Source organism: Eleutherodactylus coqui, chromosome 7 (genome assembly GCF_035609145.1).
Source record: "Eleutherodactylus coqui strain aEleCoq1 chromosome 7, aEleCoq1.hap1, whole genome shotgun sequence".
Classification (NCBI taxonomy): Eukaryota; Metazoa; Chordata; class Amphibia; order Anura; family Eleutherodactylidae; genus Eleutherodactylus; species Eleutherodactylus coqui.
Genome location: NC_089843.1, coordinates 222,919,929 through 222,944,877, shown reverse-complemented (window position 1 = coordinate 222,944,877; position 24,949 = coordinate 222,919,929). Strand labels below are relative to the sequence as shown.

The following is a 24,949-nucleotide window of genomic DNA, read 5'->3' as shown; positions in this document are numbered from 1 at the left end:
TCAGATGTGAGCCTTGGACTCCAGTGCTGCAGGACAACAGAACTAGTAACTGAGACACCCCACTTCGTCCTTCTCCAGAGGAAGAGAGGATGGAAAAGAAAAGGAATAAACACAAAGAGAACATACAAACTCCGTGCAGATGTATTTCTTAGTTCGATGACAACCTAGTCCTAATTTCAGAACTATAAGGCAACAGTGCTAGCCACTGAGCCACCAAACTTTTCCTTCTCCTGGTTCTTCCTTCTTCTCTCCATCCTCCTCCTCTTTCTCCTACATTTTCCTTTTTCTCATTCTTATCTGGAAAAGGAGGAGGAGGAAGAGGGAGAGGAAGAAGAAGTAAGAAGAATGCAGAAAGCATAGGCTTGTAACTTAGTTCCCTTAGAGTACTGGGCTCAAGCCTGAGCAAGGGTAACCTCTGCATGGGCTATGTATATTCTCTTTGTGGTTGTTGTTCTTCTTCTCATCATCTAGAGAAGAAGGAAGGAAGACGAAGTATGGTGACTCGGTTCTTAGCACTGTTCTGGAGTTCTTGGTTCAAATTTGTCCAAGGGCAACATGTGGGTAGAGGTTTTATGTTCACTCTGTGGGTGCTCTTCTTGTTCTCCTCTTCCTCTGGAGGTGAAGAACAATTGTGATTACATTAGTGGCAGGTAGCTTCCTAAAGTCCATCATACATAAGACACCCTTGTTGAATCACCAACTTTATGTCCAAAACTTCAAGCTCATAATCACTAAACTGTGAGATGAGCCTCATGTTCATCATGTTAGTTGCATTTAGATGACACAAATGCATCGAAATCCGCTTTAGTCCAATTCCATCCAATCAAGAAAATAATCGTCCGCAAACCTCAGGAAAAGTCTTATCTGACTCCCAAAAGCATTTTCAATACAGAAGATATACTTAATTTAAAAAATTGGTGGGTGGTGACAGCGGCCGTTTGAGCTAAAGGAAGGGTTCTTATTGCAGAAGGGTTGGGATTATGATTTGTGTGTTGAGCAGGTTACAACTCTTCTACAGAGGGCGCCTGTACTTACGGTTGCAGTTCAATGACTTTTCACAGAAATATTGGTTTAGGAAAATCTAGGGTCATTTCTTCCCACCGGAGCCTCTTGGTGCGTTCTCCAGATTTTCTCCCCTAAATTAGTTCCAGCTGTTCCTCCAATGTTTTTTACGTTTGTCAACTAAAAAAAAAGAGATAAATAAAAACATAATGAACAAAAGGTACATATAGGGTAGAGGACAGTCAGTTAGGGACAAAGGCCATAAAAGGGTAATGCACAGATATACCGTATTCTTCAGACTATAAGATGCACTCAGGTTTAGACAACAGTACACAGAAAAAGATATGTCATACTAATGTGAATGTCTTGGGGGGTTGGGAGGGCTAACAAAGTGGAGGGGCTACCAGCATTAACGTTGGTATTCTAGTATAGAAAAGGGGGTTAACAGTGAACAGTCAGTTGCTATTAAATCTAGTGTGTCCATTCAAACAATGCTGCAAGCACATAAGCTAAAATGCTACACATACACAGCACTGATGCATGCATACTCTACATGTGCATAGCACACACAGCTCTACAACATAGACACATAGCTCTGCAGCATGCACAACACTGCTACATACACATACAGCTCTACAGCATTCACGCACACACATCTCATACAGCTCTGTTACATGCATGCACACACATCTCATACAGCTCTGTTACATGCATGCACACACATCTCATACAGCTCTGCTACATGCATGCACACACAGCTCATACAGCTCTGCTACATGCACGCACACACAGCTCTGCTACATGCACGCACACACAGCTCATACAGCTCTGCTACATGCACGCACACACAGCTCATACAGCTCTGTAACATGCACACACACAGCTCATACAGCTCTGCTACATGCACGCACACACAGCTCTGCTACATGCACGCACACACAGCTCATACAGCTCTGCTACATGCACGCACACACAGCTCATACAGCTCTGTAACATGCACACACACAGCTCATACAACTCTGCTACATGCACGCACACACAGCTCTGCTACATGCACGCACACACAGCTCATACAGCTCTGTTACATGCATGCACACACATCTCATACAGCTCTGCTGCATGCACACACAGCTCATACAGCTCTGCTACATGCACGCGCACACAGCTCATACAGCTCTGTTACATGCACACGCACAGCTCATACAGCTCTGCTACATGCACGCACACACAGCTCTGCTACATGCACACACACACAGCTCATACAGCTCTGCTACATGCACGCACACACAGCTCATACAGCTCTGCTACATGCACGCACACACAGCTCATACAGCTCTGCTACATGCACACACACACACAGCTCATACAGCTCTGCTAAATGCGCGCACACACACACACACACACACACACATCTGCAGATGCATGTTAAAATACTGACTTTATTACAACTAACCCCCCACATACAAGTGCAGTAGTACAAGACCCGCTCCAGCTGGTTATGACATTATTTATAGCCCTGCTGCTACTGCAAGACTTTTGATCTTAGCTGTTCTCTCTCCTTGTGTGTACAGAGGAAGATCTGCACCCTGGGGAAGATATGTGAGTGATCTCCAGTGTTACCTGCTGGAGGGGACTGATTGGGCAAGGAGATAGAGGACTGTGCAACTGTGGTATATATGGCTACAGAGTTCTTCCAATGATTGATCAGAGCACTGCCAGATCATTAAGGCAGCAGTCAGGGGTCTCTGAATCTACCAGACCCCCTTTCTCTGGACGATAAGGAGCAGACACTTTTCTGCAAGATTGCTGAACACTACGTCTTACAGTCAGAATAATACAGTATATTCTAGTAGAGGGTTAGTAAGGGGCAATACAGGTCCTCATGAAGTGCTGCGTCACACGTGGTGGTATGCGACACAGGTTACAGGATATGATGCCATGAAAGTAGTACATTGATGATTTAAAAGCATCTCAATCCTTCAGACATTCTGTCCCTTGTTAATAAAGCATTGGGTCAGCAGTAGTTACATCTAATATACAATAATATTCTTTGTATAGACGATAGATGTCCTGGCACATGTGCCTTCATATCACAGGAGACAAAGAACTACTTATACCCCACATACACTGGCACTCATCTCCTTAACACAGACCAGCCTAGTAGAGAAGAATTGTATCTCCATTTGAGTGCAATCTGTATATATATATTTGATGTGTTCGCAACACAAGTATATGTGGTATTCAATATATTGGGTCCTACTTATTTAAATACTATTATATATATATAATATCTATATACTGAATTATGATGCTAAATGAGATAATTGTGTTTTTGACAAGCCTGTGTCCTGACGTTCCTTTCTCAGCCTAGTGTGAGCCTGCTCCACTCACTACTTAAGGCCCATTTAAATGGAGCGATAATTGCTCAAAAATCACTAAAAGGTGATCGTTTGAGCGATAATCGTTGCGTCTAAATGCGCGCCCATCGTGCACTTTTCGTGCACTGCTAGCTGATCATTGAATTCAGTCCAACCTAAAAATCGTCATTCAGCAGTTTTCCACGGGGAGTGCTGATAGCATTGTTTCCCTCTGGAGAAAACAAAACAAAAGAACTGAAAGCTGATAAGAGCCCTGGGGCTATTAACTGCTTTCAGCTGAGGCTTCATTTGCACACTTAATTGATCTTAATTAGCTGAGTAGCTACTTAATAGTTTATGCAAAATGATCGCTCAAAGCTGTCACTGTTGTTTGAGCGATCTTTGAGCGATCATGGCTTCATGTAAATGGGCCTTTAGGCATTCTGTACCTATTCCTGTGTGTACCTTTGTTTACCATCTGATCCTGTCCCTGTTCTTGCTTGTGTCTTTGTGCACATATGTCTGCTATCTGCTGCCTAATCCGATCCTGGTACCAGTCCTGGTTCTGTTGTTAATACATCCCTGTCTGGTGGTATTGATGCATCCTGTGCCCAGTACTTCTCTCCTGTGTCCCATTAGGGATAGTCAGGCCTGAGAGGAAGACAGTGACCACTCTTATCAGGACGCATACCCTGCTTATAGGCAGGGGTTCCTAAATCTTCCTTAGTAACAAAGTGCTAGATTCCCTATCTGACCACCAAGGGTCAGCTGCCAGCCAAACCGGAAGTAGCCCAAAAACCAAACTGATTGGTTGGTCCAGTGGGTCTACACTCGTTATCTGTAACAGTCAGGTGATGAAGCATATATAAAGAAAAGAGGGGAAAATGGGAAAGTAATCAATGAATGATTTAAAGGCACATCAATCCTTCAGACATTTTGTCCCTTTTTAATAATGCATTAGGTCAGCAGTAGTTAAGTATAATATCTAATAGTATTCTTTGTGATAGATGTCCTGGCACATGTGCCTTTTATTACACCTTATACCTGAGATACGCGGGCACTGTTCCCAGATGCTGTTCGAAATAAAACAATATTTTCTCAGTTACATTTCCTAACTTTAATGGTTACGTTACTGGTCAGAAACTCTTCATGAAATGCTTCACCACAATAACCTTACTATTATCCACTGTGAAATGCTTATTGTAATTTGATTGGACGCTGAGTGGCCGAGGCGATCATGTGATCAGCCTACAATAAACATACTCGAGAAGAGAGCCTGAAAACCATACAGCGTCTTCTCCAATATATCGTAATAATTATTAGGCATACCTGATTGATAACACAGTTACATAGTATGTTAGGCTGAATGAAGTCCATCTAGTTCAGCCTGTTTTGAACCCCACCCCCTCCCCCTCTTGTTGATCCAGAAGAAGAAAACCCTGATGAGGCAGATGCCAATTTAGCTCATTTGGAGGAAGAAATTCCTTCCCGACTCCTTCTGGCAATCAGAATAATCCCTGGATCAACCTCTGATAGTTCCTACCTGACTGTAAGACCCGGATCAAGAACCCGCTGGTCACCTAATGTCTATATCCTGTAATATCTTAGCACTCTAGAAAGACATCCAGTCCCTCTTAAACTCCTCTATGGATCCTGCCATCACCACGTCCTCAGGCAGAGAGTTCCACAGTCTCACTGCTCTTACAGCAAAGAACCCTTTTCTGTGTTGGTGATGAAACCTGCTTTCCTCTAGACGTAGCGGATGCCCTCTTGTTACCGTCGCAGTCCTGGGTATAAACAGATCATGGCAGAGATCCTTGTATCGTCCCCTCATGTATTTATACACAGTTATTTGATCACCCCTTAGCCATCTTTTTTCCGGGATGAATAATCCCAGTTTTGGTGCCTCTCTGGGTATTCCAGTCCCGTCATTCCATGTATTAGTTTAGTTGCCCTTCTTTGTACCCCCCCAGCACTGTAACATCTTTCCTGAGCCCCGGTGACCAGAACTGTACGCAGTATTCCATGAGTCCTGACAAGTGCCTTATATAGTGGGGGGATAATGTTCTCGCCCCTATACCTCTTTTACTGCACCCCAAGACTTTATTTGCCTTTGCAGCAGCTGACTGGCATTGGTTGCTCCCATTAAGTCTACAGCCCACTAGTACCCCCAGGTCTTTTCCCTAGCAGTGCCCCATTTAGTGTATATTGGTGACATCCGTTCCTCCTGCCCATGTGCAGAACCTTACATTTATCAATATTGAACTTCATTTGTCAATTTCGGAAAAATCAAACAACTGCTTTCTGTACACAGTCCCTTAGCATCAGATAACTCCTAAGCATGTTGTGGTATCTGAAAGCAATTTTCTTAAATTGTAAGTGTTCCTATATGTCCAGGCTTGACCTTGCATGCCATTGTCTCAATAAGTTCAGTCTTATCCTGTAGAACTCTGGGTAAATTCCTTATATACGTAAATCTAATATTCAAGCCCTATAGTGCACAGCAGGACCGCTGGCTAGCTAACTTGTCCTCGCTGGTGTGCACAATGTTTTTTTATGAGACATGCCTCACTTACGAAATGTTCCACAACTAGAGATGAGCGAACCTACTCGGCCACGCCCCTTTATTCGCCTGAGCGCCGCGATTTTCGAGTACTTCCGTACTCGGGCGAAAAGATTCGGGGGCGCCGTGGGTGAGTGGGGGGTTGCAGCGGGGAGTGGGGGGGGAGAGGGAGAGAGAGAGGGCTCCCCCCTGTTCCCCACTGCTACCCCCTGCTCCGCCACGCCTCCCCCCCGCACCCCAGTGCCCCCGAATCTTTTCAACCGAGTACGGAAGTACTCGAAAATCGCGGTGCTCGATCGAGTAATTACTCGAAACGAGTAGGTTCGCTCATCTCTATCCACAACCAAAAAATCGGGAAATCTAGACGGTGGACCTAATGTCCTCCTGCAGGTGATTACTCCTCACAGATGAGTCCTCCAGAGATGAGTGGCACTGCTGTAGCTCCAATCAGTCCTCACTCAGTAGCTCGCGGTCCACAGCATTCTCCAGAGAAGCTACTGCTACTCCTCTGCACATGGTGCTCTCATGGCACCTTCTGCTCCTGTGGCGCAGCTCAAATTGACACTAGTATCTCTGGAAACCTTTCCAAACGTGCAGGGCCGGACCTCACCCCAGCACTCACAGTGCTAGAATATTCATATATGAATATTTGCAGGGGCATTCCTATGGGTCCCCAGCTCTCCTCATAGTGACTTCTAGTCACACTCTTTTGGTGCCCCACACTGCAGGGATTTCTTTCTTCTACCAGGGCAAATAGTTTCTCCAAATCAACATTTTGGGGCATTCTTGACAAATGTTTTCAAATTCAAACTTTTTTAATTCACTTGGTCTTTCTGATGTCGGTGTTCAGTCAGTAATAATACGCAGAGCAGACAGATATCTGCAGCAAAATCTGCAGCAATAGGGTGGGAGCGATAATACTGTGTAAGGAGAGGATTCACTGCAGAGTTCACCCCTTCATTTGAAAGAGTGAAAGTCTGCAACAGAAGCTCCAATGCAGCAGATATAAAATCCGCAGCACAGGTGAATTTATACCATGGATTTTCTAATTGTTGATGAAATTTCTAAAATGCCAACCACAACGCTAGGACTGTCATTTCTGATTCTGATTTTCCTCCCTATTTCCACTGCGGTAAATCTCAAGCATTTCTCACCCATGTGGACAGACCCTTAGAGGGGTTTCAAACAGGGTTTTTTTAGCACCGTTTTCTATGTTTTTAATGCAGTCTTTCTTTAGCCAAAGCCAGAAGTGGAATAGGAAATAGACTTAGTGTCAGTAACATCCCTCCTAGAACTTGTCAGGATAGATGGAATCTTCCTCTGTGTGATTGCAATGTTTCTATAACTAAGTGATTACAATATCAGAGCAAAAGGGTCATTTACTGTAACTGAGCCCCTAGATCATGCCAAATCATAGGCTATCGAAATTGGCATCCCAGATAGTCGCATTCATGTTCTATTGGCAATAAATCTGGAGGCATTCCTGTGCCCCCTTCTGTGTGCGGCCAAGCATTATCCTGATGGGAGCCGCCATGAGAGGAACACATGTGGCTGCAGGATGTCCTGAACATATCGCTGAGCTGTCATTGTCCCTCATACCACCACTAGGGGGGAAAGACTGTCGTATGCAATGGTCCCCATACCATCACACCAACAGGGGGCAGTGTGCCGCTCCACAGCAAAGGCAGGATTGAGGCGCTCACCGAGAGGTCTCCAGACACGAACATGGCCATCGTCAGCACTGAAACTAACCCTGGATTCATTGTTGAAGACAACCCAGTTCCATTCCGTAGCGTCCAGTCTTGTTATTCACGGCACCACTGCAAACGGAGGCGATAGTGGATGTCAGAAGCCATACATGGAATGGGTGCCGTTAGACCAAATGTCCTACAGCCAAGTACCTGGAAATGGTTCCAACAGACACAGGGCTGTAACGATGGCGCCACCTGTCTCTGGATGGTGGACAATGAAACAGTTGGAGCTGCTGGTGATTATCAGATAAACATCTCAACTGGTAGCCTGCCTAGGGCATCCTGAACCTGATCACCTTGTGTGCCCTCGTGCATCCAGTGGTCCCAACACCTCCTATTAGTCTGATCAGAACGGCCCAGGTGGCAGGTAATTCGCCAATACGACTATCCAATTTCTCACATTTCAATAATACACCCCCTCTCAGACTCTGGTAACTGGACAGAAACTCTTTAAATGTATCGTAGAGTCCTGTATATTGGTCAACAAGCTCTACACAAGAGGTCACTACACACAAGGAGCCTCCGAGAGCCTCTTATAGGCCAAAGAGGAACCACTTTTAGGACCTCCGGTGACAAGACCGTCCATCTAATGATGCCACAACTCTCATCACTTGTATATCTGCATGAGACGGAACAGCATGCTGAATCTTGCAGTAAAGTGACAACTCAGGCTAATGCTGTGATCAAGGGTGCATTGTAGGATGGCTAAAATTGCCCAGCCCTCCGGTCTGGAGAAGAGAGGGAGGATATGTGCAAGGAGGAATACTGGAGGGAGGATATGTGGAAGTAGGAGTACTGGAGGGAGGATATGTGCAAGGAGGAGTACTGGAAGGAGGAGTACTGGAGGGAGGGGACATCCAGATGCTTAGCTTGGGTGAGATGAAGCTCCAGTGCAGGTCTTCCTCTTGGGTCCCAGTGAGCTCAACTGTGTCCACTAAGCTCACCACTGGGATATAAAAAGGCTGCAAACCCGGGCCGTCAGAGTCTGGAGTGAGCCCATCTACATTGTGAATGGCCTATGCAAAGATTGCCAGTATGTAAAAAGTAAGGACGTCCACTTCGCCTTCCTGCTGGATCCACTTCTGACTTTGGCTCAAAAAGTGCAGCAGAAACTGCAGAGGCATTTTTCCGAGCCCTGACGTCTGTGAGCGATCACCATCCGCCCGGTATGAGGAGTGACCGGCATTAATTAGCATCTACAAGCACAGTTTCTCAATCATTAGCTGTGACGCAAAAGAACAGGGAGTTCCTAACATGGAGAATGTTCATAAGCAAATCAGCTTATCACTATTACATTAGAGCAGAACACGCGTCATCCAGGCGGCTTCTATGTATCTACTTGTACCTGTGCTACATGGGTGAGGAAGTGGACTTAATCCACCCTAAAGTCCTGGAGAAAGATGACGGAACTGCTCTGCCCGATGTACACTGCGTATAAGGCCGGGCGCATACGACAAGTGGCGAAACGCTGCGTGTATAGCACAGTGTTTTACCGCTGTGAGAGCTGGCCTATGGTCACGTATGACAGCGATTTGTATTACTACTGATGACGGCGTATCTCACGCACATATCTCACGCACATATCTCACGCACATATCTTACGCACATATCTCACACACATATCTCACGCACATATCTTACGCACATATCTCACGCACATATCTCACGCACATATCTCACGCACGCTGTTATACGCAGCCTGACTTGTTTCTTTTTTTTAAATTTCCCCTCTATCACTTAGTGACATTGTGTAGACGCCAGACATGCGCAATGTATTTGTGCATGTACAGTGTTTATTAAGCACCCATAGAGAAGAATACGCCTCTATTGCGTGTAATACGCTGCGTTCTCTTATACATGCGTATTATACGCAATGAATATACCGAAGTGTGAATGGACCAATGAAAATAATGCACTGTCACTGACTTCATTCACCGCGTATTGTGCAGCGTAATAATCAATTAACTTACGCTCGTGTGAGCCCGGCCCAACATGCATTGGTGGCCTAAGAGACTACATGCCGCTTTGACTGGCCAGCATGGCTCATGCGGCAGCACCGGTCAAAGTAGTTGTAGTGTCTTCGGCCGGATTCACACGAACATATTTGGGCTGCGTATTGCGCATGAGAAATATGCGTGCGCGATATGCAGTGAATAATCTATAGTAAATCTATATTTTGGGGGCACTATTGATTTTTTCAAAATAAAACTGGCATGCAACCTGTCATAGTTTTTTATAGGTCCCCATACACCTTGGATAGATGTCGGCTAGTTCCCTCATACAAATGCACACTCAGCAGAAAAGCTGGACACCTCTGGTGGTAGCACATTCCCTTCGAGAACAAAGACATCTGCTAGTGGGAAGCTGGAGCGTCCCCATGTACATTAGATGGTTGGTCGGTCCATCTAGTGTATATGGCCAACTGTGGGGCCAGTAACCATGACTTAGGACCAAGGTGTCCAGTAGGTGATGTTTATGGGGATGGGCGAGTGATACAACCATGGTGCTCTCAGAAGGGTAATGTAATGTTCGACTCGTGCAATGGCTGGTTTCCTTTAGGTAGTGATGTGTTTTCTCATTACTTATGGAGGAAGCGGCTCGCGATAATATAATCATCAGGATGTATAATAGCCAAGAAAACTAGACTAATGTAGAGTAGAGAAGGCGCTGAGGTAACCTGAGGTTACATAGTGGCAGGGACCTCTCAAAGGTTACACCTGAGCTGGGGAGAAGGAGCCCGAAGGAACATTGTTCCGGGAGTGTTTCCTGATGTTTCCACCGTCTGTGAATGCAAGGAGATAGAACTTGTTCCAAACCAGAAGAACCGAGTAACTAGTATCAGGAAGTTCTAGAGAAGGTTGTTGTATGCTGAGGAGTCGTAGGTGTCCCAGATGGGCAGGAGGCCCTGAGGGGATTTTAGTGCCTACTAGTAGTAGGGGCGGCTGAAGAGTTCTACAGCTGACAGATGAATCATTAACATTGCTAAACCTTCTGCAATTAAAGGAGATGTCCCGAGGCAGCAAGTGGGGTTATACACTTCTGTATGGCCATAATAATGCACTTTGTAATGTACATTGTGCATTAATTATGAGCCATACAGAAGTTATAAAAAGTTTTATACTTACCTGCTCCGTTGCTGGCGTCCTCGTCTCCATGGTGCCGACTAATTTTCGGCCTCCGATGGCCAAATTAGCCGCGCTTGCGCAGTCCGGGTCTTCTGTAGTCTTCTATGGAGCCGCTCGTGCCAGAGAGCGGCTCCGTGTAGCTCCGCCCCGTCACGTGCCGATTCCAGCCAATCAGGAGGCTGGAATCGGCAGTGGACCGCACAGAAGAGCTGCGGTCCACGAAGGCAGAGGATCCCGGCGGCCATCTTCAGCAGGTGAGTATGAAGACGCCGGACCGCCGGGATTCAGGTAAGCGCTGTGCGGGTGGTTTTTTTAACCCCTGCATCGGGGTTGTCTCGCGCCGAACGGGGGGGGGGGGTTTAAAAAAAAAAAAAACCCGTTTCGGCGCGGGACATCTCCTTTAAGTTCAGTTTATCAGTCTGATCATTACTTTAGTGTAAAAAAACTGAAAAACCAGGACTAAGTTCATGAGGTGAACAAAGAGCGTAAATGATACCGGCCATTTCCATCAAGAAGTTTCTTGCAGACAGTGCAGACCTCTCCAATCATGGAAGGATCATCATCGGCCAAGTAACATGCCTCCAGCCCCGAGGCATCCAATAAGAAAGTAATATCCACTTTGATGAGTTTTGGTCCACCGTTTCTTTTATTTTCATGGCTGAGTTAAGGCTGCTACATTCCAGAAGAGCCGCATACTGGCAGAAGTGTAATGGAAGAGGTACTCCACTAGGGGAATGACTGACATTTGTCTTATGGACTATACACATAGTTGTGACTAATTGCTGACAGCGGGGAGATGCAGTATAAGCACAATACTCGCCTCCCGCTGCTGTGATGCCGCCCTGCTGCCACTCATTGCTCTCCGGTCTTCTGTTTACAGCGGTCATGTGAGTAAACAACCGTGACCACTGCAGCCAATAGACGACCAGAAAGAGATGTCCTTTATGGCGTCCTGTAAGCCTGCTGGGGCTCCTACATTATACACCCACATGACAGGTTTACAGGACATCGCCGGGTCTTCTTGCTTGGTGACGTCCCCTGTCAGATGACGTAGTGCCGGAGCGCCATTTCTGGGGATAGAGGATACATTTTTGATTTGTCACGAAGTTTGAAAAACCGGCGAAGGGAAGGAAATCTCCCTCGTTCAGGCGCGGCCACGCTCCGTACCGCCACGTGTAGTTCCACCAACGCTCGTCTGAATAACCCTTAGTCTGTGAAAATGCTGCGTGTTTCACGGACCAGACCTTCGTATGTCCATGTGAATGAGCGCTAAATGTAAGCACTCCTCAGCACGGCGCTGGCGCTCTCTGCACTGTGATGGGGTTTGCCCTCTTCCACCTCTTTAGCATGGAGCTTCCTAGCTTGGTGGGTGGCGCGGTCAGAGCTGTGCCGCCACTTGTGAGTTGTTGAACAGTGTGGTGTGAAGGTGCGCCGGAGCTCAGAATCCAAGATGGCACCCGCTTCCTGTGTTGGCGCAGCACCCTCTGCCAAGCAATGGCTGCCTTCTCAGGAGAAAGTGGAGAGCCAGACCTCACGGGCCACATAAAATGATGTGGCAAAATGAGCATCACTAGAACTTCTATCCTCACATAGTCCTGGCTGATGACTCTGCACTCTGTGCGCGGCAGAGCTCCTCCTCCAACTACTAGTACCATGCGTGCAGGTGCTGGGGGAGGAGGTATGCTGTGCCAGCCGGGACTATGTGGGCCTCTTCTGATGCTGCTGCCGGAGGGATGGGAAGGTGGCCCAAATGAGTCAACAATGAGGTCATCCGCCCCCTACTCCTTTTGGGCCCCTGTGCAGCTGAACTAGTATGCCCCCCTGCATTTATGTCCTCATAGGGCTGTTGTGATATATACAATACTGTGCAAAGGGTTCAGACAGATGGGGGGGAAATGCTGCAGAGCAAGAATGCTTTCAAAATAGAAGTGTTAATAGTTTTTTGGTCAATTAGCAAAATGCAAAGTGACTGAACAAAAGAGAAATCTGTATCACATCCATGTTCGGTATGACAGCCCCTTATCTTCAAAATGCCATCAGTTCTTCTCTGTACACTTGCACACCATTTTTGAATTAACTCAGCAGGGAGGTTATTTCAAACATCTTGGAAAACTAAGCACAGATCTTCTGGCCGGTACCGGGGAGAGTTTATGGATCTCGTATATCTGGACTTCTCTAAAGTATTTGACACTGTGCTGCGTAATAGGTTAATATATAAAATGAGAAGCTCGGACTGGGTGAAAACGTGTGTAATTGGGTAAAGAACTGGCTCAGAGATAGAAAGCAGAGGGGGGTAATAAATGGCTCATACTCTGATTGGGCCACTGTCGCTAGTGGGGGCCACAGGGTTCAGTATTAGGCCCCATTCTGTTCAACATATTTATGACCTGATAGAGGGGCTGCACAGCAAAATATCAATATTTGCAGATGACACAAAATTATACAATATAATTAATACAACGGAGGACAATGTGCGGCTACAAACGGACCGAGATAAGCCGGGGGCTTGGGGGGGGGGGGGAATGGAGGTCAATGTGGATAAATGTAAGGTTCTGCACATGGGCAGCAGAAACAGATGTCACCAATATACAAGAGGTATAGGGGCGAGGGGCGAGAACATTATCCTCCCACTATATAAGGCACTTGTCAGGCCTCACATGGAATACTGCGTACAGTTCTGGACACCGGTGCTCAGGAAAGATGTCACAGTACTGGAGGGGTTCAAAGGAGGGCAACTAAACTAATACATGGAATGACGGGACTGGAATACCCAGAGAGGCACCAAAACTGGGATTATTCACCCCGGAAAAAAGACGGCTAAGGGGCGACCAAATAACTACGTATAAATACATGAGGGGACAATACTGTAATGACCACAACGTCCTATTGAGATACCCCGGACACCTGACATACGTGGGGGAGCTGGGAGGGTATAGAGCAGACGTGTCATGGTGGCACTAACCAACATCTTCCCGATGGTATGCACGCAGCCGAGGCTAGAATGTCACTGCAGGCCACCCAAAGACACCCCTAGGATAGGGAACACCAATAAACAGAAGGATGGGGGTTGTAGTTGTCACGGGTGACGCCACCGTTCCTACACACCGGGATGATACTCAGCTGAGAATAATCACAGACACAGTTTCTTAGTACCTTGGGTCCCTATGAACGGTTAGGGCCCGATAAAACTTTACTTATTGTAATCTTGTAGTAAACAATTATCACAAGGTAATCTAGGCACGGTCTATACAGTGCAGGCAAGACAAGAGGTTTGAGGTCAGGGAGGAAACTCAGGGTGACACTGGTCCTGCAGTCCACGTTATCTGACAGGTACCGCTCCTGGAAGGGGAACACTCCAGAGGAGGAAAGGGGATAGGGGGTCACTCCACAGACACTCTGACAGTAATTATTGGCTCTCACTTAGCCCTGGAGATGCATGGGTGTATTTAGTATTTTGAAGAATTTAATTTCGTACCTCTGCACTGGCCTTGTCAGGAAAAGTGATTACTTACAATTGGTCCGGCCTATAATTGGGCTCATTCCACTCACTTCCAGCATTCAGTCACTACAGGATGTCTCTCCTCAGCTTCCATCTTCACCACGAGTAAGCTAAAGGTGCTTCCATGTGGCTCCATGTTAAGTGCAATCCTTTGCAGCAGACAAGATGGAACTCGGTTTTCCCGCTCTCAAGCATTCCTATTTATACCATCTCTCATATCACATGACATGACAAACTTGATACATTGACATGCAGGCAATGATTTTGTTAAATGTTAACCCTTCAAGCGCCGCAGCTGTGCAGCACAGTGCATCTACATGAGACAAACATGTATGACATTTATAGAGGGGACCAGGACGATGTGCACTACAGATTACCCCTACTTAAGAACAAGCCGACCCGGCGTCTTCAAAACAGAGTGTACATATCTGGAGTCGGGCCATCCTGAGTGTATTACTTCCATCCCCATTAAGAACACACTGCGCAGTCATGGAGTGTGCAAGGCGAAACCTGTAAACACAACTCCTCCCCCTGGTCACCTATATGTTAGGATGTACCCACCCCCAGAGTACTGCGACTAAAGGAAGTGTCATTTCTATGAGTGGCTTCTATTCATGGCAGTGTGTAAAGGACTGTGACTTGCAAGTACATTTATGAAAATCTACTAGGCTGGACATTTATGTCTATTGATCCAAGAGCACTGGTATTGCTATGGAGTTTCCTACATAACACTTTGCTCCAGATGCTAGTGAGATAAGATCAGTGGAATGAACATCACTTGTCTTTTCAGAGGCTGAACCACACTGATACCAAGCATAAAAACATCAAGGGCGACTGTCAGGAAAAAGAGCAAAACTATCAGTGGAGCAGTCAGTAGCTTGTGTCAATACCGCTGTCCGTGATTTGTGAAGAGGTGAACAGAAGGCCCCACCCCCTGAGACAGGCTAGAGCGGGCTGCAAACACTAAGACTGGACTTAAGGGGAACACAAGAAAACCTCCAGTCATACACAGATAAAGCAATCATACCACGCACACAGTGACAATACTAAGCTAGCATTTCTAAATTAGCATGAATTAATTGTATTTAAACTAGTGTAGGCAGTTAAAGGGGGGTGAAGTTGTGGATGGAGTATATCTCCCTCCCAGGCTCTTAGTCTGGACAGGGTGGAGGTTCAGTCCACAGCTTCACACTGGTTCTCAGGAACCTCCACTGTAGACACTGACCCCGTTACTGGGGCATAAAAGGCTGCAGGTTCATGGAGTCAGTGTCTGACAGCCTGAGGAGGAAAACCCCCTGAGCACCCTGCGTGGTGCAGCACTTCATCTGTGATATTGCATGGACCTGAGCACCCTGCGTGGTGCAGCACTTCATCTGTGATATTGCATGGACCTGAGCACCCTGCGTGGTGCAGCACCTCATCTGTGATATTGCATGGACCTGAGCACCCTGCGTGGTGCAGCACCTCATCTGTGATATTGCATGGACCTGAGCATCCTGCGTGGTGCAGCACTTCACCTGTGATATTGCATGGACCTGAGCACCCTGCGTGGTGCAGCACTTCATCTGTGATATTGCATGGACCTGAGCACCCTGCGTGGTGCATCTGCTATTTTTGAAATGACTTTTCTGTTTCGCTGTGCTCGAAAAATAAAACTGAGGCAAGGTTTATTTTACTTTCTGGTCCAGTGTCTTTTTGCCGCCCCACCCTGGAGGACTTTCTTACATTTGGTGCTCGGATGCGGGCAGCAATCCTGATTGCTGAGGGCACAGGCGAGACACCTGGTGAAAGCCTGTGATCACGATGCAGGCGCCAACCCCAGCTATGGAGGAGCTGTTGGCACGGATGGATCGGCTGACAGATGTCCTCCTAAAACATCCAGCCTTGAGGAAGGAAGGAGCGACTACAGCTAGGCCCAGAGAGACTGTACAGAAGTTTCTGCAAAAGATGACTCCGGATGATGATATTGAGGCCTATCTGACCATGTTTGAGAGAACTGCCGAATGAGAGAAACTCCCCAAGGCTGAGTGGGTCGAGGTTCTAGCACCGTTCCTCATGGCGGAACCACAGAAGGCATACCATGACCTCAGTGATCATGGAGTAAATGACTATGCCAGGTTAAAAGCAGAGATCCTGGCTCGTCTGGGTGTTACGGCAGCGGTCGGGGCCCTGAGAGTGCATAATTGGGGCTACAGGTCCGACCAACCAGCCAGGTCGCAAATGTTTGACCTGTACCATCTGGTAAAGAAATGTCTGGAACCGGACATTTGCACACCCGCCCAGATGGTCCATTAGGTCGTAGTGGATCATTATACCCGTGCCCTGCCAGCAGATCTGCAACGTTGGGTCAGCCATAGAGGACCCAAGGATGCTAACCAACTGGTAGATCTGGTCGACCGCTACACTGCAACCGAGAACTATCTCCGGGACGTCCAGTGTCTCTTTGCCGCCCCCCCCCTGGAGGACTTTCTTACACTAGACATAAATATGCATGGAAATAATAAATGACTTTACATAAGAAATTACTTTAGAGAGCAGGAGCAAGTGAAATGTACACATGAATACGCCTTGACTTCTCCTGCACGTTGCTTGAACATTATAATGTTGCATTGACTTTTCAACATGAAAACTGTAGAGAAATAACTTAAAAGTCCCTTTACTTTAGCAGGGCATAACGGGGAAAACAGAAAGCAGTGTCTCTGGTATGTTAGTGTCCTAATATTTAAACTGCATCTTTGAGATGTCTGTGAGACGTAGATCTGACCACAAGTATATATGTGTAGATAGCAGCACAACCAACATATACAGTTATAGTAGCATATGAAGCAGGTGCACGATCCCAAATTCATCCTGGACTCAAGGATCCATGAACAAGGCTGTATGAGTTACCAATAGATGGGTCAGCACACGGGGGATTCTTCACTAAATATTCATCTTTATCCCTCAACATGACACAGAGCTGCAACGTTTCGACCCGTTCTTGATCTTTGTCAATGGGTCTAAACGTTGCAGCTCTGTGTCGTGTTGAGGAATAAAGATGAATATTTCGTGAAGAATCCCCCGTGTGCTGATCTATCTATTGGTAACTCATACAGTCTTGTAGATCTCACCACACTCCGAATTCGTAGACCAGCCAGTGGGGGACGGCATGCTCTCCCATGCATGAGGGACTATCTGGGTTCCTCCTGCGCCGGGTCACTGTCCAGGGTGGCGTGGAAGGGGAGAGTTCTGTGAGGGTTGCTGGCCCGGAGAGAGGCAGGCGTAACTCCCTGCACATCAGCAAGTGCTCTCGGGCACTAAAGAATATCTGCACCCCTGGATCCTCAAAGTTCCATACGTAGGGACGCAATCCCAGGGGCAGCAAAGCGCAGGCCATTTGATTGTCCCTGTGGATTATAATCCAGGGGAGCGGCGGTTCCTCTCTCCCCTGTGGCCACAATCGCGGTACTTGTTTGGGCCGTTGGATGTCCACTGATGGGTTCGCAGGTAGCACTGCGACTTCCTCTGCCGATTTAGGCAGTCTCCAGGGTCTGGTGGGCTGGAGCATTCCCGGGGCAACACAGCCTTTTTGTTACGGTATACTACCCTTGATATGCCAGCCACCTGTCCCTGCCTACTTGCCTCCACTCCGGGTTAACCCCAGGATGGCAACTGGGCGGCGATCCCTACTCTCACTAGGGACCAAAAAGGGACGCTGGCGTACCTGGATGGAAAGGGTAGAATACCGACAGGAAAGGCAGATGTAATAACCAACACGAACAATACTAAGCAGAACTGAGGCAGATGGAAAAACCTGGCGGACAATAGCAAAGTATAGCAGACAAGATGACAGAGGCAGGAGACCAACAGAGCAGACTAGCTAGCACACTGAGGGAAACCAATAACTGGCAGTGATTGCAAGTCTCTACAACAAAAGCCTCCGCCCAGGGGTGGAGAGAGGGAGACAGCCAACTCCCACCAGAACATAATAAAAGGGAGCCCGTGCATGGCAGCTGCACTCACGGGTGTGCGCGCGCCACCAGCACCACGCCGTCCACACCAGCCGGGCACCCGCGCCCCCGGCAGTCGGACAACAAGCCTGGGGGAAGCGCCCTGACCGCGGAACCCCGCACACCACCGCCCCAGGAGGACAAGCAACCGCCGCATGGTAACACTTTTCTTTGGTGGTGGCACAGGGGTGATTCCCTTTGTCACCCCATGTAGCTCCGGCTTGTCACCCCAGTAAAATTGTGGCTCTGGGGGTGTTTAGCCAGCCGGTACTCCATGGACCACTCAGCTGCTCGTGCTGGTTGGTGGAAACATCTTAGTTCCACCTTGGCTAAAAGTGTTCTGAGCCCAGGAGTCTACCGTGGCAGATAATTCCTCCCATTTTGGGCTCCAACAAGTACATTTAGTAGGGGTGTTCCCCCCCCTACTTTGCGCCTGGCCAGGGCGTAGTCCATTTGGTGCCAAGAAGTTTGATGGGAACTTCTTAGCGGGAGTGAGGCAGAGGGAAGCAGTAGGAATTGGGCGCCATCTTGGGTGGCCCAACCACAATTTAAGTAACAGTCCATTAAACATATATGGCGCAACAGTTTTGATCCTGTTCCTAGAGACATCAGATTTTGTAATGACCACAGCGTCCCATAGGGATACCCCGGACACCTGACATACATGGGGGAGCTGGTAGGGTATAATGCGGACGTGTCACGGTGGCACTTACCATTGGGAAAAAATAGGTTAGTATCAGCGCAGCCAAGGCCAGAATGTCACTGCAGGCCACCCAAAGACACCCCTAGGATAAGGAATGCCAATAAACAGAATGATGAGGGCTGTAGTTGTCACGGGTGACGCCACCTACACACCGGTATGATACTCGTCGGAGAATAATCACAGACACAGTTTCTTAGTGCCTCGGGTCCCTAGGAACGGTTAGGGCCCAATAAACCTTTACTTATTGTAATCTTGTAGTAAAGAATTATCACAAGGCAATCTAGGCACAGTCTATACAGTGCAGGCAAGACAGGAGGTTTGAGGTCAGGGAGGAAACTCAGGATGACACTGGTCCTGCAGTCCACGTTATCTGACAGGTACCGCTCCTGGAAGGGGAACACTCCAGAGGAGGAAAGGGGGTAGGGGGTCACTCCACAGACACTCTGACAGTAATTATTGGCTCTCACTTAGCCCTGGAGATGCATGGGTATATTTAGTAGTGTACTTCTATGCGGGGATCCTGGCTCTGGACGGCCACGTAGGGAAACTTGGATATCTCTCCTCAGCTTCCATCTTCACCACAAACAAGCTAAAGGTGCTTCCATGTGGCTCTGTGTTAGGTGCAATCCTTTACAGCAGACAAGATGGAACTCCTTTCCTGCCCTCAAGCACTCCTATTTATACCATCTCTCATATCACATGACAAACTTGATACATTTACATGCAGGCAATGATTTTATTAGAGTTAACCCTTCAAGTGCTGCAGCTGTGCAGCACACACACTGAAAATGACAGGACAACTTAGCACAGTGCATCTACACAAGACAAACAGGTATGACATTTATGGAGGGAACCAAGATGATGTGCCGGGTCACTACAATACAAGGATCTCTCCCATGATCTGTTCATATCTACCGTAGGACTGTGATGGTAACAAGAGGGCATCCGCTACGTCTAGAAGAAAGCAGGTTTAATCACCCACACAGAAGGGGGTTCTTTACTGTAAGAGCAGTGAGACTGTGGAACTCTCTGCCTGAGGATGTGGTGATGGCAAAATCCATAGAGGAGTTTAAGAGGGACTAGATGTCTTTCTTGAGCGCCATGATAGTACAGGATATAGACATTAGGTGACCAGTGGGGTTGTTGATCTTGGAGTCAAGTAGGAACTCAAATGTTGATCCAGGGATTATTCTGGCTGCCATTATGGAGTTGGGAATTGGCTTCTGCCTCATTGGTTTTTTTTTTACTTTTTCTGGATCAACAAGAGGGTTGTGGAAACAGGCTGAACCTGATGGACATTTGTCTTCATTCAGCCTTACATACTATGTTACAATCCCATGAATGAAGGTCCCGAAGGCCCCCCCAATGAATAAAGTAGCATTCTCTACTGTTAATATTAAGTCTATCAGCAATTTTCACCATGCAAATCTGCTGACATCACTAGGTAGGAGCTTTGCAGAGGAATCTAAAATAATACATGTGTGTAGATGTAACAGATGGACTGAGTGCTCTATGCTCCCTCCCCATTGTCAAATAGCCAAGCCACTCTGAGAGCTCCACCTATGGCCACCGGTGACACCACCAGGAGAGAGACTCAGCAATGAGAAAGACTCTGTGGGCATTGATGTAAGCCTCATCCCCTGCCGGCAGAGACATTGACAGAAAAAGGAGTTCGGGCACCCAAGGCACCAGAAAGGAGGCCCCACCTCCTGGATGACACTACGATAACACAGCTAGAGTGTTATGCTCAGGGACAGCCCCCATGCAAAGAATTGCCAAAAAAAGTTCCATACACAGGAGGCACCATATAAAAGGTTAATTGCTGCATCACAGTACGGAGTGGCACAGCACGAGGACCCCAGAGAGTTTGTGATGCAGAGGAAGCAGCTCTTAAAGTGGTAGAGGCCACATTGCAGAGGAAGCAAACTGTGCCCACCATAGCCAGGTTCCCATGCCAGGGGCCCAGAAAGACTGACAAAAGGGTCTGTTTAAATGGCTTTCTGTTGAATCGGCTGCTATAGCAAGTAAAGCAGTGACTACCAAGGATGTAGGGGTGGCTAGACTACTGGGACTCCATAATACATGGGAGGAGAGAGAGGTTCCCTCACCACCATTACATAGATGTAGAGAAGGCACTGTGAAAGGTCTGCACAGTGGAAGCTGTGAAGATGGGAACCACTGCAAGGGTCCAAGTGCCATGCAGAGGTCTACATCCAGCACCATGGATGCCAGAACCTGTTGTGCACAAATTCCTGACCAGGGTGAGGGTCACGGACCTTGTAGAACTACTGAAATGGGTTCACAGTTGTATATGGGGCCATAGTTAATGCAAGGCCTTGTACAGATATCGGCTTCATTATACATTTATTATATTCATTATGGCACCTAGTATTCAGAAAATTGCATGCTTGGAGTTATATGTGACATAACAATGAAGCTGCAGGCAGCAACATTCTAGACGAGGCTTCCACACGTTTAATGAAGTTGTTCCTATTGTTAGTTCTGAAAAGTGTTGGTTAAATTACCAAATCATAGTAAAGCCCCATTTACACGGGACGGGCTGTGGGGCAAACGATGCCGACTCTCATCCCAGTGATACTGGCTTTGTACTGTTACACAGGAGCGAGTATCTCCGGATCGCTCAGAGCGCGACCAGCATGGAGGTGGAGCGACTGGGGAGCATTCTCCCCCCACCACCATTCAGAAGTGACCGACTGCTGCTTACATTCAACGGCCAGTCGTTCAGGTTTCTGCATGCATTTACACGGGACGACTATCATTCCAACTCCCATGGGGCTTTGGACAACTCTGAATGATAATCGTCCCATGTCAATGGGCCTTTAGCCGCGACAAAACGTATATCCTAGCAAAGGCTTGTGTACAAATATTCCGTGCGAAAAGGGTGTAAAGCCCCTGGAGCTGGTATATATATGGTATGTGTTTAGTGTGAGTAGCTCTAAAGCTTCCACATGGCTGGCTGGAAGGAAGCTGGATGTGGAATCCCAGCAGCCACCTGTATGTGTAATGGTAATTAGAGGCTTGTACGAAGATGAGTCGGAACCATGTACAAGGGAGCTGCTAACTGCAAGCAAAACTGGCATATTTGAAAAGGCCCGTGACCACATGTGCTGCTGCCACTTAGAGAACCCAAGGGGCGGTATACTGTATTGTAAGCAATATTCGGATACTGTCGCTTTAAGAGGAGGATTACGATACCTAATGTTATAATGTAACATTTAGGTATACGGAAGCCTCCTATGGAGTGATAGAATGTAAGCACTGTTTCTATTTAGTAAAGCCTTATTTTTGTTAAATCTGGCTATCTTCGCCTTATGACACAATAAGCGGTCAGCCAATGGAAAAATCCTAAACACAATTGTTGCAGATGGCATGCCACTAGTGCAGACCGGTGCGGATTAAATAGACCATCCCGCCATAACTATAGTCCCCAAATGCTATACTCACCGCAGTTCGATCCCCTGCCACTCCGATCCTCCCTTATATGTCGTGAGACCATGAAGACCAATGATTGGCTGCTATGGTCATGAGGGTATACAGGCACACCAGTGCTTCAGTCATATAAAGACTGGTGAGGAGGACTGGATGGACCGTGGTGTATATGGTATCCTCTGCTATTGTATCCCTTTTCTTGCAGTACCCACATTTTTAGTGATTCTGAACCCCCTCGGAAAGGGTTGTCTGAGTTCTCAAAACTATTTCAACTGCTTGGAATGTTCTAAAATCACACAATAGTAAGAGAAGCCATATTCACCCATTTGAGCTCCAGTGTAACAGTTCTGGTGGTCCTGGCGCTTCTTTAGGGTTAAGGTGCGCTACTACCTGCCGAGAGGAAAGAGTAGCGGTTTCGGGGCCGGTGCAGCAGCCAGCGGTCGGAGAGCTGCCAGAGCCTTCTGGAGCACGCTGCGTCTTCCGTCTCCCGGGAAGACTTTCCCTTCTGCCTCCTGTCCCGGTCTGAGCTGCGCTGCCGGCGAGGATGAGAGAATTCTCAGAAGAGGAAGCCATTCAGGTGCCTTGAAAAACTTGATTTATTTAATAGGACATTTTATGATGACACACTCCGTATAATTACATGATGTACTTGGCACTACACTGCGGACACAGCTCCTGCACTCTTAGCTTTACTGTGCAGCTACCGTGTTTCCCCCGAAAATAAGACAGTGTCTTATATTAATTTTTGTTCAAAAAGGTTTAACTTTTTTACATGTTTAGCTGCCTGGACACTATTTAAATTGACTTTTTTAATTAAGTGTTAGCAGGGCTTAATTTTGGAGTAGGGCTTATATTTCAAGCATCCTCAAAAAGCCTGAAAAATCATTTTGCATCCTCAAAAATTCTGGAAAATCATGCCATGCCTTATTTTCAGGGTATGTCTTATTTTCAGGGAAACAGGGTAGGTGCGGGACACCTATGTCATACCATACATTGTGATGGCCTGTGTAGAGCACACTATGATGCGACATGACTGCTGATCGGTTACACTGTCGCGCATCTTAGAACATCAAGTTCCAGCATCGCCAGGTCCGATTGAAATTTCCAACTTTATTGAGACTTTTAAAAGCAAACATGAGGCGCATCACAGAGGAATGATCCGCGGTTGTGAACAGAAGTTCCATCATCGCGGCATAATTCAAAAATTAATAACAGTTTTAATGACAAATAGGTTGATTTTAGCGTGTGATTGTTTGCTATCGCCAGTAATCTCAGCTACATCTTTAGCCAATCACATCTCACAGTCAAGCGACAAATCACGTCTGCTGTTTAACCTTTGGGAGTCCTAGTCTGTAAGAGGAATATCCATCCAGCTTTTTCCAGTGGTTCCGACCTCGATTTGGCCTTTTTACCCTTTTAATTCCATGGAAGGAAAAAGAGGCTAAATTGCCACCATGTTGTCCTGCTGAATGTGTTGACTCTGCTGACACTTCTTCTGGATCCACACTGGAGGGTAACAGGCTGAACTAGATGGACAGAGGGCTTTTTTCGGCCTTACGTACTGCGTTACTATGACATATGTAGCATCACAGATGTTTTCTAATGTCCTTTAAGAGTACAAGATGTGCGCCCATATAGTACAGCGTATGCCAGAAGCAGGAGCAATTATTTGTGGAATTACAGATGACACAATGTACTTGGCACAATCCCATCAGCACAGGCCCCGCACTCTTCTCCTTACTTTTCAGCAGCTACGGACTTAAACTTTGGTGCTTCTGTAGGTAACTGTATAACTGGACCCGTCCATGAGGCGGCGTATGGCCACGAAGTTGTACTGCCTATGAGCCTTTACTCATGCCGGCGGTCATGCGCAGTACACTTTTGTCTCTGTTTACATTTCCCGCGCCGTCGTTAACAATGATGTGGGTACGCACAGCCGCAATGTAACTGTATGGGGGCTGCTGGTATATCCATGACCATAGAGAACGATGGCTCTATGTCACAGATATCCGCAATATAATAGAACATGCTGTTTTTTTTTTCTGCAAGTGGATTATGCAATGCCGACCCACTTTTGTGTTCAGAGTTGCGTAATTCAATGCATCTGATTGATCCGTGTATTACCATGAATCATACGCTCGTAGAATCTGCAATTCATGTGAGACCGGTTTAAGACAAGAGAACTTGGCACAAAGTTACTGTATCACAGCCAAGTTAACTATTGCTACATCTGTATATAGCTGCTGACGCTCACCCCACTGCGTCACCCAGAGTCACTTTCACTTTCAAAAGTTGTCAGGTAGCATGATTTACCCATCATTTCTTGAATGAAACATTTATTTGGTCTTTGCCTATAGATGCATATTGAAGGGGAAGAACCCAAATAGGTCCCAACAGTTTTTAGATCAATAAGAGGAGACGTAATGTTTCTGGGCTGGGGGAAGGGAGTACAGGCAGCTATAGTGGGGCTCATTATGGAGAGGCTAGAGGAAACCATTGGAGGATATGGC

At 47.0% G+C, this 24,949-nt stretch overlaps 1 protein-coding gene across 2 annotated transcripts in view; it reads right to left on the bottom strand.

Annotated features, from left to right (window-relative positions):
* Window positions 1-22,985, bottom strand: part of LOC136573210 (phospholipid-transporting ATPase IK-like) — a 170,370-nt gene extending 147,385 nt beyond the window's left edge. For both annotated transcript variants that reach the window (XM_066574490.1, XM_066574489.1), the window contains exons 1-2: window positions 22,762-22,985; window positions 1,036-1,182 (exon numbers count right to left, since the gene is read on the bottom strand). The gene's annotated coding sequence lies outside the window, so the exon portion shown is untranslated. The remainder of the gene's footprint in view (window positions 1-1,035; window positions 1,183-22,761) is intronic.
* Window positions 22,986-24,949: the final 1,964 nt, after the last annotated feature.